This window comes from Gadus morhua, chromosome 14, assembly GCF_902167405.1.
Source record: "Gadus morhua chromosome 14, gadMor3.0, whole genome shotgun sequence".
NCBI classification, from domain to species: Eukaryota; Metazoa; Chordata; class Actinopteri; order Gadiformes; family Gadidae; genus Gadus; species Gadus morhua.
Genome location: NC_044061.1, coordinates 16,246,387 through 16,267,394, shown reverse-complemented (window position 1 = coordinate 16,267,394; position 21,008 = coordinate 16,246,387). Strand labels below are relative to the sequence as shown.

General features: G+C 41.7%; 1 protein-coding gene across 2 annotated transcripts in view; it reads right to left on the bottom strand.

The window, feature by feature from the left end:
* ankrd11 (ankyrin repeat domain 11) overlaps positions 1 to 21,008 on the bottom strand; it is a 136,947-nt gene that overhangs the window by 82,818 nt on the left and 33,121 nt on the right. For both annotated transcript variants that reach the window (XM_030377805.1, XM_030377806.1), the window contains exon 2: positions 5,661 to 5,744. The gene's annotated coding sequence lies outside the window, so the exon portion shown is untranslated. The remainder of the gene's footprint in view (positions 1 to 5,660; positions 5,745 to 21,008) is intronic.

Genomic DNA, 21,008 nt, shown 5'->3' with positions numbered 1-21,008 from the left:
CCATATGCATTTATATTCACCATGTGAAATGCACTCTGATACCCGAGTCTTTTTGTTAAGCCAATTGACAGACTGAAAGCCATGCCTAGCAGCGCTGGTGCAGAAGGTAGACGTGTTCACAGCACAGGAGGAAAGAGAGGGGACAGGTCTTATCTCAGCCTCCCAAGCTTAGACCAGTGCCTAGCAGCTCTAAAATTAGACACCAGTTCTAAACACAGAGAAACGCCTCTCTGATGTGAACTTGGCTGGCTGCTGACATAACATAGACGGAGCAGAGTGCTGGAGCCGGCCAGGTCCCTTTCAGGTAAACAAGCCAGACACACAGGCCGGGACTACTAGTCGCCACAATCAGCACTACCATTGACTGCTAGCGTGCTGCCATTACCAACCAACATCTGCCACTGCACAAGATATAAACAAATACATTGGGTTTTCCAAAGTGTTCATGGCATAACGCAATATAACAAGAATGGATAGTCTGATTTATAAATGGAAACTAGCAGCCTTTTGAGACCTTTGGTGATAAACTGCTAAATAATTTGCAATAAATCTGTTGCAAGATGCACTTTTAAATGTAAACATATATTTGTAAGCATATCCATATTTAAACATATGCACAAAGCAGTTCTTGTAGGCACTGATGAAGCTAGAAGAAACAGCTTGGCAGGGGAAAATAAGAACCACTGCCAGTTTACAGCAATTCAATGCAAGAGTTATAACGAGTTAGGCACAGATAGTGTTGTAGGACTGGATTCCAACGAGTAGTGAGTACATATTTTCGTGCACAGACGTGTCTGACAGACTCAACCTCTAACCCCTCCTGCCTAATAAAGGCTTTACAATGAGAGAGATATTCAGAGACACTGAAACAGAGAGAAGAAGGAGTCAGATGCAAAGGTTGAGGGGACGGACTTAACCACAAAAGAAGAAGGGAGAAAAAAAAATAGAGAAAGATGGACAAAAAAGACAGAGGCAGGGCAATTAAGATCAAGACGAACAGAATTAAGATGGGGCTAACATTGAAACAGAAAGCAAGAGTTAGCCAGGAATTTGAAGCCCAGAAATAGACTTCATAATATCTTCCGGTTTGTGGTGGATGGAACAATTTGTCAGTCCAATTAGCTGTTAGCTAAGAAAGCCCCTTTCCTTTTTTCCCCATTGACAGCCACTGCTGAAACAGCGAATAACACAGTTACTGATCCCAGAGTAGACAAGCGGGTATGTTTTATTTTATGTAACACAAACATGCTGCGCTGCTTAAGCTTTTGCATAAGTTTTGAATGTGGAAGCTACAAGGATATTCACTGCGGCCCTACTTTGAAAGACCCCATGTTTGAATTTCACCATCACCATTTGGCTGGTCCACATCGAACAGATATGTTTCAGTCCAAAAAAGCCGAAAAAAGTAAAAGTTCAAGACAAGAGACGAGTTCTCTCTGCTAAGAACACACAGCATCCTATTGGAGAACATTCTTGTTCTCTGCTCTGACAAGCAACTCTTCCTTATTTAGTGTAACATGACACATCTCTTGCCTCAGTGTAACCAACCTGTGTGTAAGAGCACGAGTGTATGCGTGGTGGGGTATTGCACTTAGTAGGGCGCATTAAAAAACAAAACAAGCCATGCACCTATGGGGAAAAATAAAACAAAGACATTGAACAATCACCAGCCAGATGAGCCACCCACCCACAAACTCACCCACACACAGAGAGAGAAAGTGCACAGAACCCTCCTAGTTCCTCCCCCAGCACCCCCTCTCTAGCCTCACCCCGGCACATGGAAGACCTCACATTCCAGGTCTGGAGATGTAAGCCGGGCCAGTGGTGGCCAGCTAAGAGGAGCCTGTCTCCCCTCCACAGAGGCTCGACTGTTCCCTCAAACAGACTCCCTCTATCTTCTGCAAGGACTGCACTGTCGGAGAAGGAGGGGAGGGACGGAGGGGAGGAAGTGGAAAGGTTGGGCAAATAAAGAAGCCTATAGTGGAGTAGTCTCTCCGGCCTGGTGCAGGAGGAGCCTGATATCTGGGAGTTATGTAATATGACTGTCGGGCCCTGCGTGCACAGAAGGACTACTGCCACACATACTAATAATACCAGAGATAGAGGCAGAGAGCAAGAGAGAAAATAGAGACTGAGGTTGGAAGTGAGGCGAGATGAAGATTGAGAAAAAGAGGAAAATAAGAGTAGAGCTGGGTTTCGATTCAAATTTCAAGAATCGATTCGATTACGATTTTTAAGTTTCAGAATCGATTTTTTCCCGATTTTCTCAGATTCCATCCGATTCGATCCGATTTTGATCTGATTTCCGATTCGATCTGATTTCGATTCGATCCGGGGGTTAATGTTATTAAAAATGAAAAATGTATTTGAACCGTTTCCTTCACTTCATGACTGTGTAGAGAAGCAACATATTAAAACTAGTATTATATCAATATTAAACAGCAAATCTTACAAGTATTGGTAGTTACTGATGGCTGGAAGACTGATGAAAACGTTAAGGGTCAATTTGAAGTTAAGGGCTTCAAGAAAGAGAATTCAGGACAATAAATGGAGGACATCATTGAGGTGACTATATCTGCAACAGTGGATTCCTACTGGGACACTAACCAGTGCATTATTATTATGCCTGAAAATAATTAAGAATTCACCCAAAAGCGGTTGCTACCAAAAGCATTTTTATTTTAAAACGGCTCACACTTAATAAACTGAGAAGTACTGAAACTGGAAGTATAAAATGTAAACGTTGAGCAATTTTCTTTAAAGTGCGAACATAAGAACAGAACATTTTAAACTGTAAAAGCACTGAATGGCGTCTATATGAGCATGTTCAAATCTGTTCTAAAACCACACTCAAGATTTGTTTTCAAGAATATGCAGCACCCTAAGTGTTCAGGGGAATCCCATGAATATATAAAATATAAATTTGTAACTTATAAAATTAAAAAAAATATATATATATTTTTTTTATTTTAATTAAAAAAATCGATCTTTGGACGTACGAATCGATAACCGGTCATTAATATGCGAATCGATTAAGCATCGGAAAATCGACTTTTTCAACACAGCTCTACATAAGAGGGTTGTGAGGAGAGGGCAGAGCCTTTAATCAAACACACACACACACACACACACACACACACACACACACACACACACCATTAAAGAATACACACATTAATAACCCCACACACGCAAGAAGAGAGAATCAGGGAGAGTGCTAGCTTGTAGGCCACCTCAGTCTGTGTCTGGTAACCAAGGGGTGAAGTGGAGGAGTTAGAACGCTTAAAATATGATGGTGATTTACTTGGTTGCTTCCAGTAATACATGTGACTGGCATCACATTAGTCGGGGAGGGCTGGGTGGGAAGGTGTGGAGAGGGCGGGGCCTACTAATGCCGGAGATCTATGAGGCTTTGTGATCAGTTTTCCTGCTTCCTACTGACGGTAAGCAGATCGCCCTTGCACACAAACAAGCAGACACTACTTTGGCCGGGGGTAGGGGGATGGAGGGGTTAGGGTGGTGCAAGTCTCAGGCCAGTGATGATTCCGAAACGACAGTCGCGGCATCGGCTCCCATGAAAATATCACAATAATCTCGGGTTGATTTGTCGGCTCCCATTTTTATATTATTAGCCATTGTGCTATAATAACACCAGAGATTCACAACTTGTGAGCAGTGTGGTGACTGTCATAAAAAATAATTAAAGGTCACAAATATTAGTTCTTGAGGTAGGTATTTCAATCTCAATTCAGCATTCAAATGCTAAATAATAGCAATATTAGCCTTCGGCAGATACATTGTCATCTGCATTTTAGTCTGGCCGACACTAGGAAAAAGGTGAAAGCCATGCCTGTCTCCTAAGAAGATGTCATAATCTAGTTGGACAAGGAGAGTGCTCCTGGAGTCAACCATTAGCCCTGCTGTGTCAGGAGTTGGCCTTACAAGAAAGGGGGAGCCTTTTACCTCGGCTCAAGAGTGCAGACAAGTCGGTGCAGCGCAAGTCATCCTAGTTCCTAGTTAATGCAATGAAAAGCTGGAAACATAATACAAATGGCTGTGTATTATGGCTGTTGGAACGAATTTCGGGGAATCAAAATGTAAAAAATGTATACTATTCAAATGATGAAATACATTTTGAAACAGGTCTTTGTTTTCTCTCAAGATTGGGTCAGCTAACGTAAGGAAATCCTGCCCTTCTCTTCTGGTCCTACTAACATTTGAAAATAAAATTACATTACTCTAAACTGAAGTTGGCAATCATTCTTTTGTCAAAAGTTGGTATACTAAATTAAACTGTTGTGTTTAGGGATGTGACGGTTAACGCTGTGTAACGGTAAACCCCAATAAAAATGTTGACAATATCAATAAATGTTAATTTTAAACACAATTATTATTTTGGTGGAATACCGCGAGGGGGAAACCGTGTGTTTAAGTTCATTTTAAATTTCCGTTTAAGATGAGGTCTGTGATTGTTGTTTACGACTATGGATGCAGTAAGAGCATTGTCTGCTGAGATACATAAATAGGCTGTTACCGACAATATACTCAACGAAGTGATGAGTCAGTGCTCTCCATCACCACGTACAAGCGGCTAATTATATTAACGCAGTCGAAAGGTAGCGTTAATATAATCTCCATTTCTGCCTATAATTTACTTTTCAAGAAAAAAAATTATAGTTAGAATGCCCACTTGTGGACAGAACGTTAAATAGTTAAATGTTAAAGGTTGGGTCAGCGATTCTAGGCCGAAACATAATTTATCAGATTTGTCTGATCTTTTCTCACGATCCGCCTAGCTGCCACTCCATAAGCAGGCCGTCAAAAAAACACATCTCTGTATGCAGCCTATGCTCCGAGTTCGTATACAAAAACAAATGGTGCTACCAAACACTCAAAACCAAAATAAATAATATTCCAAGACCAATCACCGACAAGGGGTGGGTTTTGTGGGGTTTCGCGCAGCGTTCATGGATGCATAAAATATGGAAGGGAGGGCCGAGCTAGTTGTTTGTTTGGGATCTCGCTTCAAATACCATAAGTGACGTCACTCAACATCGCTGTTACAACCTTTAATTAGTTAAAAATAAATAAAAACACAACACAAAGTATCCAACAAACGCAGCCTGTGCCTCGAGGTGTGTAGCCGGCAGAGCGGGCCCCCCTCCCGCAGCGCTTCAGTGCCAGACAACGGCAAACATAAGCATTGAGGATTCGGAAATGATGATCAAATTAACACTGCTTGTTATATAGCTTAAGAAGAGCTGCTGTTTTCTAAATTTAAGTCCCAGATCATCCTGATGAAAAAGAACGGGTTGATTGTAAAGCTGACTTACAGCTGAAAACTGCCTGTGCCCAGTTCATTGGAGTGACCGCTGAAAAGTCTGTTCAAACCTAATTAATAGACTCCCTGCTGGCACGTGGTAGTGCCAGCCCTAAATGCGAATTACAACTACTTTTTGAACTTACAATAGTAGACAGAGAGATCAAAAGTGTGTGTGCATAAACAATCCCACACACAAAGCCCCTGACAAACCCAGCCAGGGCGAGGACAGGCATGCTCCTGCTCTAAACATTCCAGCATTGAGGGTTGAACACAGCCGCTGCTCTGCACGTGCGAGAGGGAAGAGATAGAAGTTGCTGTATACAGCAGAGGGACATACCGATTCCATGGCTGAGGGAGAATGAGTCGGACTAAAATCCAGTGAAAGTAAACGACTGCTGCTGCTTTAGTAGTCCAGGGAATCCTGGAAAACGAGACAGAACCACACAGACATTAATAACATATCCATTGAAATACATTTCACAGATGTTATACTAGAAGAGGCATGGGATGGTCGCAGATCTTGGCCCTTCAGGAATATAAATGTGCTGCAAAACGTACCTGGTGTTTTGCAAATGTATCAGATTTTGCTACATAGTGGTTCTGCGCATGAGCATGACGACACTACCAAACACATCAGGCAGCACCATTTGTGAGGGTATCATGATTTGATAGACTCTGACAAGGGAGCATACATTGGCAGAACAATGTATACAACTAGCCAATCAAAAAGTACTACCGTATGCGTTTGGTAGCGTATTTAATCTGTAGACTAATTGCCCTTATCAAATGATGCTCCCAAGACAGAACAACGTTATTTTACTCACTCCATGTACATTGTATTTCTCCACAGCCGTCGAAGTGCTCATATGCGATATGAACGACATTTATCCAGAGGGGGCCTGTGTGATCCTGTCTCTAGTGTTTTGTGTGATTTGACTGGCAGTTTGTCTGCTTATAGGTCGGAATGAAGCAGCCACCGATTATTGACAGGATGGGTACTGTATTCTACCGGACTCGTTCGCTTCTTCACTAGACACACGCGCTACCGCTCGCTCTCCTCGCTCGTCCACTCACTCGCTGACGTCACTCACACACGCATACGCACATTGCCATTCTGGCGCACACACATATGCTACTCGTAACGCCTCGTTTTTGCGACGTTCATGACCTTCAGGTTTTTCTCCATCTATTGAAAGTTAGGCTATTAAACATGTTGCATTCTATACGGCCTGATTATGTCATTATTTAAGCTACATAGCCTAATAAGTAGTGCTAATAAGGATATTTGACTAAACCAACCAAACAGTTGAAAAAAGCATCCTCCCACACGTTATTTCTTTATTCATTTAGCTATACTTTAATAGTATTCTTTCTGTTCAAATCTGTTCAGTGTTCCAAATTATTTGTTATTAAATGTTACATTAAGTTAATTGGTATATAAGTGTTGTTTAAATAAAATGCTTTTTAAATTTCAAAAAATCGTGGGATGTACGAACCGTGGGTCAAAAATCGTGATACAAACCGAATCGTGAGTTTGTGTATCGTTACAGCCCTAATTTTGATACTGTATTATAACTTAGTTATTGGAGATTTCAGGGGTTCATTATGTGTATTTTCACCACTACTACACCGGGGAGCAATAGTCTCGTCATGCGCTTCCGCAGAATCACTTGGTAGCAAAACTGAGAAGGGAGCATAAGTTGGCAGAACAGCAGTTAGATACTGGTCTGGCCGGAACACATGATCATCTGTCAAGGATGTCGTATCCAAATGCTGCAGAAAAAGTAAAGCCTTCTAACCAGTAGGGCTGTAGTCAATTAGGGCTGGGCGGTTTGACAATATATATCGGGGATGTGAGAAAAAATGTCTATCAATACACATTTCCCTGTATCGTACCTTTCGTTCTATTACTTATCCGCAATGGCAGTATTTTACATCATTCTGACCCTGCTTTATTTTTACTACACTACATATTTGGAGTAGGGATGTCCGATATTGGCTTTTTTGCCGATATCCGATATGCGATATTGTCCAACTCTAAATTTTCGATTCCGATATCAGCCGATACCGATGTCGATATTTGGGTTATTTATTTTTCCTCAAACCTAATTTAGGTAACATTACATATCTCCTGTTGTGGAATTAACACAACATGCTTAATGTTATTGTGATGCCCCACTGGATGCATTCTTGAATGTAACAAGGCTTTCCAAATGTTAACATTGTCTGTGCAAAATAAGAAAAATACTTCAACTTAATTTAAGGGAAAAGTGCCATGTTTATTTTTATTTTTTTAATGGTCTCAGACAACAGTTTGGATTACACTCTCCCTGAGATAATCTTGACAATGCCCACAACAAATAGGGCAAACTTGACTTCACAAATGATAAAACATTGTACCTGAACAACTATGTGCAACATAGCAGTATGTTTCTTTAACTAAAACTCAATAACCTTAATTGAATAAATGCACAAATATGAGTCAATTACAATGTGCACTGTACTGCACAATTTTGAAAACATTTATTTGAGCTATAAAAAAAAAAAAAAAAAAAAAATCGGTTTTAAGGCAAAAAAAATCTGATACCGACCGATATTACATTTTTATGCTAATATCGGGCCGATAATATCGGTGGGCCGATAATATCGGACTTCTCTAATTTGGAGGGATTCGGTCTGAAACAGAACGAATGTCCCGCAACTTTCTGAGGCAGTACAAGAGTCAAATAATGCAATCTTTCAAAAGAAAAAAAGCTAGTGCCACTAGCTAACCACTAGCTAAACGGGTTGAGTCAAGTATGCGGATATTTGAAGCTTGTTCTGGAAAGCCGTTTATTTTGATGATCGCAGCCGAGAGAGTGTTGGGCTTCTCAGTATAACGCTACGGTGCATGTAAAATTTGCCATGGGTCCAAACATGCCCCCTCCTTCCAAGAAATTAGTTGATAGGATTTTTAAAAAGTATTATAGAGTATGTGGTTATTCTGGCTAGAATAATTTTTCATACAATTGACCAAAAATGCACTATACCGTGATATATCGTTATCGACATGAAATGACCAATATCGTGAGAAGATTTTGTCCATATCGCACAGCCCTAAAGTCAACCAAAGACAGAATGCATTCTACCTGGTAACCTAAATATAAATATTGTGTGGAGGAACTCAGTGGATTTCGGTTAAGGCAGGGCTTCAACTTAAAGCAGATCGCACACCACACAAGCCACAAAGTGCCGCAGCTGGCAGCATCATGCAGTATAAAGAGAACACACGAATGCTATGGGTGCCATGGTTCCAATTCTGATATGTTCACACTCGAAGCCCATCAAGCATTAAACAAGAAAGTTGATCAACTATCCTAGAGCACACAACCTGACTTTTTTAAGATGTAGCATGTTGTTTGTTGAATCGTGATATTTAAACTTCTGTAACCAAAGTCAACATTTTATATTTTTGTCCCTAACCCTTTTCAACCAAACACTACCACACCGACACCTTTGTTGACATGGTTTGTTCCAGATGCCTCGTAAACCAGCCTTACGAGTGGCACTTGTGACGTCATTTTCTGTCTCATAGCACTTATAGCATTCCCGTTCTTCTTTGTGATTGTGTCATTGGCTAGTCAATGTTAGCTACATTAGCCTCTTTAGCAAACCAGCTCGAAAACAAGCAACACAACTTTACATTGCATTGCACGCACCGCATTTTGCACGCATGTAATCAAGGGTGTTAGAGCATTTAAAATCGACATTAAAATGACCAACGTGGTACAAATACAAAGAAAGTAAATATATTCATGGGCACAGCCATTTTTGTTGTCGAGTCTCCTCACTGAACTCTGTATACTCTGATAATTCCAAGTGGGGCTGACAGAAAGAGGGCGTGCCTCTGTGAAATGCCACAGAAAGCTGGGAGATTTTCCTCACTTGCAACTCGTAAGGATGGTGTACAAGGCATCTGGAAAACACCATTAGTTTGGAGCCAAGTAAATGTCAGTAAATAGGTTGAGTGAGTTCAAGTAATATGGTATATTAAAACAAACGATTATTTAAAAAAACACAAAATGTAAAATAAATGTGAACATTATTTTGTATTCAAAGTCAATGTTATTTTTTACACAGTATAGCCCATGAAAAAAAATATCCAAACGAACATAAACGATTAAGCTGTGCTTTTCTCCTTATGCAACACCAGCGATTGTCCAACCAATGAGAATTACGTTGGACAACAATAATACATGAAATTGATATAGGGCTTTTCCAAATGCAGACGCTTCACAATAGCAGCTAAATCATGAAAAAAAAAAAAAAAAAAAACACAACAGCATGCCAACCAATCGACCAATCAACAAGAAGGTGTACGCCCTACTAACCTGTAATGCTAATATTTGTTAGGGCTGGGTGATATGGACCAAAAGTCATATCGATATTCTCAAGCAGAATGTTGGTATAAGAAATATAGATATTTGTTGACACAATAACATAGTTTCCGTTGCCGTGCTCCAACTCGTCATTCTAAATCGGTACCCCACTGTGCTTTCATTTCCAGCCTGCCTGCGTCTCTGTGCTCGTTAACCTGGGTTGCTGAAGCAAACTCATTCCTATATGTGGGTGTAGGCTAGTGCTGCACGACTTATCGAGCCTTTGCGATTGTATAACCGCAACAGGCTAGGATAAAAAAAATAATAATAATGTATTTTATTTATTCTATTAATTTTATTTACCGTAGTTGTAATATTGAAAAAAAAACTTAAAAAACGAACAAGTTTGCATTGCAGAAATGCCTTTGCCTGAATGCCTGAAAAATGATTTTTTTATTATTATTTATTTAATTTTGTAAAATATTGTTATTTTGAAAACAGTACTGTACACGTTTTTTAGATTTGTATTTTTTATGCTAGTTTAAGTTTGTATGTTTGAGTTGAAAAATAAACATTTTAAAATTAGCAGTAATCTGTGTGCATTTTCCTAGATAACCAAGCAAGTAGACTCATGACACCATTTGTTTATTATATCGCAATCGCAATATTGTCCACAATAATCGCAATATGACTTTTTCACCATATCGTGCAGCACTAGTGTAGGCCAGGGTAGCAAACATTTTAAAGTTATATGCGTTTGACGGACTCCATCTTTCACGCTGAGGCGGATTTTAAAAAGTGGCGTGAGTAGAAGAGCGGGACCGGGCATTGTTTGTGAGAAGCATTTCCAGATTGGGCGGAAAGTATGGGTTAATCTGGCAACCCTGGCACCAGCACCCTGCAGTCAGTGTTGCCAGATTTGGCGGGACATTTTACACAATCTGGCAACACTGTGAGCCGGAGGCAGAGAGGGACGGAGAGAGATAAGCAGAGTGAGGAAATAGCAGGCGGCAGGCGCGGCTCAAAACGGCTGATTTGGGGCAAATGCGCTGTACTTTCAACGCAAATTAACTATATTGATGTTGATGATAGCGTCACGTTTCATACCTTGCCTGAAAAAATATCAATATATTTCAATTATCGATATACCGCCCAGTTCAATACATGGTTTTGCTCCTTTTATTTTCAATTTGAGTCCTGACATCGTTACCATTGCCATACAAGTATATATTTACATCATAGTTAAACTATAGATCGTAGTTGCATCAAAACTTGTCTGATCGGAACATGGTACAAATAATGGTACAAGCTCCCTGTCATCAACTGAACAGAGAGTCTTTACTATGAGCATGCGCTGTAGTTTTAGTTTCAATAGGACCTATGACCTGTTGGGTATGTGAAGCTGGTTGAAGCTCTACCAGGTCTAGGTGACCAAAGGCTGTATGATATTAACTTGACCCTCAGACCCAGCACCATCTGAGTGTAGAGGCCAGGGAGATGAAGTCTGGCAGGTGGGCATGCTGGATTAAAGACAGACCTCCAGTGGCTGCTAAGTAGGTAGGAACAGTGGCGTGTTTGTCCCTGTTTGGAGGGCGGGGGGGGGGGGATTGTGCACAGGATTGTGGGATTGGCTTAATCCGAGTGGGATGCAGAGCTGAGCCGGGAATAGGAGCGAGACAGCCCCCTACCAGGTTGGTACCACGTCATGGTGCCAAAAAGCAGTGTCAGGGTTTAGAATGGGCCACAAAAACCCACCACTAATGCAGGACAGAGCTTGAAATATAATTGTATGTTTGATTGGGCTTCTTGACAGCAAAGGACAATATCCCCCTGCAATATAGAAGGCAAAGCATAATAACTTGCGTCACGTGTTCCTCCCATTGGATGTGCAGTTGGCCTTGAGGGACAGAGTGAGGGGTTTTTTTGCGAGTCGGCCATCTTCCTGCCTGCAGCCTTAATTTTTCCTTAATTCTCGTCTTCGCAACTGGCTTCTCTGCTTTGCCCTATTTCAAATGTTTATTAAAATTGTGTTTGAATTTATTTATGCTGTTATGATGCCCGGAAGTTAAGCATAATATTTCCGTTAATGATTACGGCTGTTTGTCTGTTAATGGGCATTTGATTATGAATGCAACACTTGAACAATCATTGTAAACAAGTTCCTAAAAAAGCGAAAAGAGAATATGTGTGATGGTCGAGAGTCGACACAAATTTGTTTTGTTAAAAAAGGTGGTTCGGTCAGTAAAGTTTTTTGTGCAGAAGGCAAATGATAGTTAATCAACTCTAAGTACACGTTGCACAGAGTCAGTATATAAATGTAGCATCAGCTCACCGTTGCATCTAGTCAGTAAGAGAACAAAGAATGGTTACATTAACAAAAACTTATGGTCGTTGATACAGTATTCCTCACAATCAGCAACAAGTCAACCACAATGATGTGAAGAATTATACTAGTGAAATAATAGGGATCAACTAACTTGCAATTTGGACCATCATGAATAAAGTGTTATTCAGTATGCATTAGCGTTGTTGTGAAGCAGCTTGCGAAGCCTTGAGCCAACAGTCTTAAAGAGCAGGGTAGGGCAGCTGGGCAGGAGAATGCTACCTGACAACTTTCAGACCTTAGGGCAATTGTGCAGGACAACGCTACCGGTAAACTTTTAGCCCTTTAGAGATACAAAGAGAGCAGAAATATGCTTCTTCTTGCCGTTGATGTTTAATGGGAGACCCAGACAGTCGAGGAGACGGGAAACCGGAACCTCCTTTGTTATGTGCGGATTGGTTGACAACCAACCCATTCTGCATTGCTGCAGCACATATGCTGAGGTAGACAGAAAAGCCTGGCACCCTTCGCACAACTATCAAGTACTTCCTCAGAAACACAACAACAAGGCTGACCAGACCAAAGATACAGGCTTACGGCTCTTTAGTCACCGGAGACCAACGACCTGTATTCATTTATTTAACAAAACTCTGTAAATAGCTTTCAGTAGCAATAATGACTGTTTTAAATACTTTAAATCTCTTCCACTAGAACAATGATCCGTGTATACATGTGTGTTGATGTGTGAGGCAGACAAGCTGCTGCAAAATGTTTAACAGTCAGCACACGTGGAGTGAGCGACAAGGCAACATGCTGCTTTGCTCTCCAATGCCCCCCAGAAGCGATAGCAAAACTGCTGACACGCCATCACAGTCTCAAAGCGCTGCACATATTCTCAAATACCCATCAACAACACAGCTGCCCACACCAGGATTACCTTCATGTGTGTTGTCCCCCTTTCAAATATGAGTTGTGGGGTCTGCACCAAGGGATAACACGACACAATCCATAAATGGGCAAAGGTCAATGCCCTTCCCTGACACTGAGAAGTCATGATCATTGACTGTACGGACAACGCTGCATCTTAACATAGACATGGTTAGGCTAGGCTATTGATTGGGCTAGGAGCTCCATGTGCATTGTGCGTTATCTAACCACAAGCCAACTTGGAGCGGTGGTCACCTGGGATAGAGGCCTGAATCCTCCCCAAGAACAGGCTGGCGTTTGTGAGACAGGATTAGTGGGGTTTAGAGCTACTCCTCCAAGCCTCCTCTTTGATCTCTAGAACACATTACAGGGAGCGAAATACAGGAAGAGAAACAGAATGTGACCGGGAGTATGAGAGAGAGGCTGCGAGAGAAAGAAACAGAAAGAGGCAGTGAGTGTTGGAGCGAGCGTGAGAGCAGAGATGCCTAGTGAGAGAGCCAACAGGCTTAGAAAGAGCAAGCGAGAGACAGAAGGAGGGCGGAAGAGCGGACAAGCAAGATAGATGGAGAGCTAAAGAGACAGAGAAGGGGAGCTGCAGAGAGGGGGAGATGTACAGAGAGAGCTACAGTCAGAGAAAGCCAGGAAAAAAGCCAGGAAAAGAGCGAGCTTCAGAGGGAGACAGCGAAACTGTGTTAGTGTACTCCTTTAACAAGTACGAGAAGAGAGTGGGTCTGATGATGATAGACTGGAACTAGGGCTGGGCGATATGGACAAAATCTTATATCACGATATGAATATATATCACGATATGGTATTTTGGAAGTAAATTAAAATAATAAATGGCTTAAAATAACCATACTTCACATTTGATCAGTTTTTTCTTTTATTTTGAACTTGAATTTCCATGCTTACAGAGGAGTAAGTAGCGAACAATCTGTCATTAACTGCAGTGTCATATAGTGCAAACATCTTGTAAACATTTTTTGTCTTTTTTTCTTTCTCTCTCGGTATAAACGATATGGCCAAATCTCTCCCGGTAGACACTTTCATATCGTCCACGGTATGATATCGTCATATCGCCCAGCCCTAACTGGAACAGTTGATAAAGAGAACTAAATGTAGAACTGGCTAATGTACACATTAGGGGTGTAACGGTACACTGAAGTCCCGGTTCGGTTCATACATCACGGTTTGGTATGAGTTCGGTACAATGAAGGTAAAAGAAAAAACAAAAATGCAGAAGGCAATTATTTCTTATTTTGCATGTCTCAGGTTGTACCACCTAGTGTCATACAGTCTCTCACCTGAGCTATCTGCAAGAGCCTGAACTGTGTAATCCAAGATATAAACAGTATACAATAAGTACCCCCCACATCATCTCCAGACTCCATCCGTAACTTGTAAACAAAGCCTCAGAAAAGGGCAGCGGGAAGCGGGCAGCGGTTTCCGGCGGGAGACAATCGCGGGAAACATCCCTTTCTCCTCCATGTCAAGGTTCATGTACCTCAGGGAATCAAAGCCAACGTTCCTTTCCCCCCCAATTCCTTCTCAACCATGGGTGAGATAACCCCTACTACGAGTCTCGTTATGGTAAGACCAGAGACGTCAGAGAACCGACGTGTTATGCGCCATAACACGCTCGGCTACCTAGGCGTCAATCAGGGCTGCAGTTTAGTTGTCCCTGAAGAACTCTCGTATCTAACATTAGTTCCGCATTACATTAATCAATTTACACGCCACTTTTATTGAATTGTATACTGTCTATTCTCCGTGTAAACTCATGCACCGAACCGTGACGTCGGCACCGATTCGGTTCTTCATGTACCGTTACAGAATCACAACAAGAATCACAAGTGTTTTGGTCAATATGGAAATACAATCAGTAGTTCATTATGAATATTTCAACATCCTAGTTTGATAAATTGTCCCTAGATGAAACACCACAGCTCACTACACAGGAGAGCTGCGACCTGGAAGTTCAGTACAAATCAACATCCATTACCAGCTAAGCCTTAAGCATCCCGGGTCCACGCAGGCAGCCATTATGGATCCTGTCTGACAAGCTAACCGGCATGCCAGATATCTTTAATGCAAAGAGCCAGGCCTCTGCGGAATACGTCATTTCACCACCCGGAAGAACGTATTGTGACGTCATGTTGAATTGTCGTATTGGCCGAGACACACACGCACAGCAGCATAGATCATTAGAATTATAACAAAGGCTTAGCTAAAAAAAACTACAACAAACGCTTAGCTAAAAACTGTCGTATAGGCCGAGACACACACACACACACACACAGCATAGGAGGTGATCATTATAATTATAACAACAATTATTCAACGCAAAATTACAACCAAGTAATAAGATAAAAATTACGACCAAAGTGCGTTTATGACCTACAACCAAGGTGCCAAGAACTACAATTTACATTTAGCTGAATGCTACAATCAAGTTTCAGCTGAGAATTACAACCGAGTATCATTTGAAAATGACGTCCAAGGTAGGTCTTTGAAGTTGAACCACAACCAAGCTACCAATAATGGAGTCCTATGAAATACGTTTATTTAATTTTTAATATTTTGATTTCATATAATCTTTTTCTGTTTCTTTTTGTCTGAATTCTGTGTTTTATGATTTGTGGTAATAGTGAGCTATAGGAGCGTCGCTAGCAATTGAAAACATTCGGGTCTGTAGCCAAGAAGTTAGTCCTTTTAAAAGGGGGGTTGGGGGGGAAAATGTGAAAATCGGGCAGATGAAATATGCAATTGTAACGTAGTTTGAGAAGGAAAGGAACGACCAATCGTCATGTCTGACTCACGTCCGGGCAGGCCTACTGAGTAGGTTAATGTTAACGTTAAGGATAGGAAAGTGAAACACCTACACCAGCAGCCAAAATTAGACATTAGAAAATATGCGTGCGTGCGTGCGTGCGTGCGTGCATGCGTGCGTGCGTGCATGCGTGCGTGCGTTATTCGATTGCCTGGCAGCCTACGGTTACTAATATTCATACTGGTTTAAATAATACATTTGATAGTATTTCCCATCTTTGCTGAGCAAGAGTTTTATTCGAAAGTTCAGTGATTGAAACAAATAAAAGCCCGGGCTATTGAAGTTTTACGGTACGACTGTCATGCACCTACCCGATGTCAAGTGGACAGGGTTGAATTCACTGCGGGTCTCTCTTCTTATATCCATCTTACCAAAGATATTTTATTACCGTCCTTCAACACTATGATCTCACTAAAAAGCTAGCAGCACGAAACAGCAATGTCGACGAGATGCGCTATGCATAGAGAGGAAAGAATTCTGTTGAATTTGCAACATTTTGCAACAAATTATTCTAAATATGCCCAGCGGTCCACACGTATCTATTATTCACATTGGCCATCTATTCCATGGACGTATTTAAAGGATACATTGTACATTTTTAGAATTCGAAATTCGCCCCAGCCTTTATACCACAGATACTCCAGCAGTGTTCACTTTAGCCGGCTATAGCCGGATATTGGCCGATTGCACGCACGCATGGCCGGTATAATAAAATGTAAACGGCCCACATGTCCGAGAAAAACAAGAAAGAAGTTTGCATTTATGTATGAATTAATCAGCAGCATATGAAGACCAGTAGCGGTTCCTGGCCGAGCTCACCAGGTAGGCAAACACGAACGTGCATTCATGAACACGAGCAGTGCACCCGCACATGCATACACATGTCACTCAGTGGCCACGCTGTTGAACGCTGATTGGCTGTCATCACGCGAAATTCGTGTCAAAGTTGAAATATTTCAACTCGAGCGAATTTGTCGCGGCACAAATCCTCGTGAACGCGCTCGCCTGTGCACGGCAAAAGTGTGGCGCAGCAAATCAAAACTTGTCGCCGGTTTTCTCTCACAAAAAATACGCCCGATACATGTCTCTACGTTCACTTTGTATGGGATATTGTCGCCCCATCGCATTTGGTGTGAACGCACAAATCTTTCTCGACTGGGCAAAGCTGGCCAAAATCGCCAGTACAATCCCCGTGTCCCCGTGTGTGATTAAAACATCCATCAGAAATCGCCTAGCTGAGGAAAAGGTGACGAGGCTGATGCGCATATCTGCCATGAAGTTGCGCCGAAAGTAGCCTGCAAGAATTGCAATTATTGAAGTAACTTAAGTTTGTGTCGTTTAAATGTGGACTTTTGGTGATTATTTATTTATTAGTGAATAACGTCCGGAAGATATTCCAAATGTCCGATATTCTGGAATAGTCAGACATTTGTCCGCCCAAGAAAAAGTCTAGCGTGAACGCTGTACTCCAGGGTCTATAGCATATAACCGCGTTTTCTGATTACAGTTTAATCAATTTTTCACAATGTACCAGCTCTCGTTTTGAAGGCTGAACAGACAATATGACTGGAATTAATTAGTAGGTGTCCATATATCAGGGATTAATGGACACGGTATAATTAAAGGATATGCAAACATAGACATCCTATATAGGTATAGATATAGATATATATATGATATAGGATATCTATGTATACAAACGCTTAAAAATGTATATATCTATTGACGCTACAAGTTGATGTCGTCAGGGTTGCTATAGCCGGTCGTTATGCGGAAATCTGAAGGACGTCAGTCCTGTGTGTTCAATGTTCACTACATCAATGCTGTTTCGAAAAGTGTGCTTCCATCTCCCATTTTGCGCATTTACTCTGTTTTGCATTTCTCAAAAACCACCTCAAGCAAGCAGATAAACTTTTTTGCGAATTACAGGATATTCATGTGAATTTTGGTGTTTCCATCACCGTTTACTGATACGATACTTCAAAATTTGCGTAAAATCAGGGGGAAAGAAACGCAGTTAGTGTTACAGCTGTGGCTGCTGGTAATGCAACCACAAAGAAGTATAATCTACGGGGATATTTTCATCATTATTTATTTTTTGACGGCACAGAAATCCGGGGCTATTCCCATAAGATCCAGGGCTCTAGCCTTGAATGCCCAGTTCTAACGATGCACCTGGTGAGCGAGATGGAGCAGCAGACAGCTGCTGCCAGCATTGCTGTATTTCACCACGATAGCTCGTTCTTTGGAATATAAGTTTGCATGTGGACAGCTCAGCAATGACGATGTTTACAACAATCTACCGTAGAACAGGAGTACCGTAATTTCCCGCACATAGGCCACATCGTGGATAAACCGCAAGCCTTCATTATGTATAAAAATTGAAGAATAGCGCATAATACGCACCCATATATGGGCCAGTGGGCCACACAAGTTTCAAGTGGGCTAATTATGTAATGATTAGGCAAATAAAACCGTTGGTCCCGTCTCTGGTATTTGGCTAATTTAGAATCGCCTCTGCCTGCTTTAGAATGGCTGGCTACAGGCATTCACAAATCTGTCCTTAAAACAACCCTAATCGTTCGTTTTCAGAAATATGCAACTCACCGAATTCTAAGTGGTGTTCGTTGATGTTTCAAATCAAGTATCGTAGCGAAATACAGTTTCTGTTGTGTTTGAGTTGGCATTTTGTAAGTCCCATTGATTTCTGTTGGAAGACTTGTTGATATTACTGCGCCGTTTACGTTTGGTTGCAGTCTTTTCGCTCGGTTCTTCCTCGACAGTAGGGATAGAACCGAGCAAAAAGACTACAACCAAACGTAAACAACCCTCCTTTCAATTGGATTTACAACATGCCAAATAAAATAAGAATAACAATTATATAAGAATAACAAGACAAAATCCTCGTAAGGACAGTTCCTCTTCGTCCCTCTCGTAGATCCTACCATCTTTCAATGTCTTTGTTTAATACGACTGCAGCACCTTCTCTCACATGATCAGAAGGCGTGCATAATCAATCAATCATCATCAATCACACTTGAGTACGGTACAGGGCAACTGTGCCTAGTGTGAGTGTGCCCTCACGCGTACGATTGCCGGAGAATTCTTTAATTTCGGGCACCCTCTCCCTGTTTGCAATGTTTCATGGGAAAGGATTAGCACACAGTCAAAAAGTTTGCACTAGTAGAAATGGTCCCATGAGGAGGCATGTTCTGGTAACAGAGTATTACCTTGTTCTTCACATGGGGTTTAGACTAAGTTGTCCTCACACATATTTTTACGGTTGAAATTATGCAATTATTAAATAATTAGGTTACCACAAGTCGGGCCGAATTTTGATTATCTTTATTGAAAACTATTGAATTTCTTGCAAATTCTACAATATTCCACGTTTTACGGAATCATAGGGCTCTACAATAACAACAACCAAAGTTTAGCTCAAAACTAGAACCAATGTGCCACTAAGATCCATATGGAACAACAGCCAAGATTTCATGCTAAACCTGAACTAAACTAGATTATCAGCCAAGCAGGCTGATACCTGTGCCGTTTGCAGTTGTTTTTCTGTGTTCTACGATGGCATCTGATTACAGGAAGTTCTGACATTTTCACACTGTGTAAACAAACTATCATGAGTGTCGTGTTCTTGAAGAAAGTAGTCCAAGCTGAATAACAGGAGGGGCCAGAACACATTGGAAGGTAGAGAAAGGCATAGAGAGACCCATGTTTAGAAACAACATACTCCTTTGCTAAGGAGACCAAAGTCAAAGTCTCAGGTAGGACGACCTTTCTCAATTTAAAGAGCATTCTGGGCCTGGAAGAAACTAAATGATGGCAGGGTTTCCCATATCATCTTACAGCTTAGGTGGTAGCCTAAGCAACACACGCCTTCCTCCATGTTAAATTACCAAAGGGACCTTGAATTGTTCTTTTTAAAACCAAGGACACAAATTAATTAAATTCACTGCCCAATTCACTGTTCAAGGTGTTATTTTGAAAAGCTGCTTATTTATTAATGATATATTATTATTATTTGCCATTTTGTGTTTAACAAATAATTGTTGAATGTAGTACAGAGTCTAGTCTATCGAGCAAACAAGGTACTTCCACAACAAGTATAGACTCGTTGTGGGGGTTATCTCGGCCATGGTTGAGAAGAATTGGGTGAAAGGAACTTGACTCTATGAAGTTCATATTGAACCTCAACATGGAGGAGAAAGGGATTGTACACCCGGAGCTGAGCTGCCGGACTACCGCCGAGTTCCCCCCGCAGGAGCTGCCGGACTTCCGCCGAAGCTGCCGGACTGCCGCCAGAGCTTCGGCGACAGTCCGACAGCACCGCCGGACTCCCTGCCAGGCAGTCACACGGCAAACTGACAAATTGGACATCTATTTTTGTATGGAATATACCTGATTCTGAAATGTGCGACCATCTCCACCCAGCGCTTGTCCGCTGGTCCACAAAATCTTTGCTATGTTCTTATTGGAGGGGGGTGGGGAAGTGGGAGGTAATATTCAAATATGCCCCCTTCCTACGAAGGAGAGGGCGCCGAAAGTGACTCGCTCGTTTGGTAACTGTAGGCGGGGTATTTTCAGAAATGCATATCTCAGTCAAGAAATCACGTACAGACTTTTTTCAAAGTTTGTATGTGTGTGGGAGCACCAGAGACCCAAACAAACCAAATACCAGGATTTCTTTCTCCAATTGCTCGCGGACCTTGCCGTATAGTTTTGGCATCTAAGTAAACCCTGTTCAATCAACATTTTGGAAGGGAACTATGTCCAAGTTACACAGGTAAACAGTGATGACGTTTGTTATCTTGTTCTACCGCTGGCTTTCTTTGTCAGAAAGAAGCGATGCGGAAGCGATGTCTGAGATGCAGAGACAGCTTCACGCTACTTTAGCATGTGTCTCGTACGGTGTGGAATGAGAGCTCGTGAAGGGACTATTGCGCCTGCATCCTAAAATGCTGCAGAGAAAGTTGAGTTCATGTTCAAACCGAAAGCAAAGGCGTTACGATCAGCCAATCCACGGATCACGTGCGTTCCAAACCGTGAGGGTTGATCCGTACGGATCATGGATCATCTGTGATCCATGGCAGCACTAACCTTGAGGGAGTGAAATGATTCTCGCCTAACAACCTCAGAACAACCTCATCCTCAACACCTCAAAGATCTGATCATTGATTTTAGGAGGAATAAGCCGGACATTCAGCCCATCTATATGAACGGGGAGAGTGTGGAGAG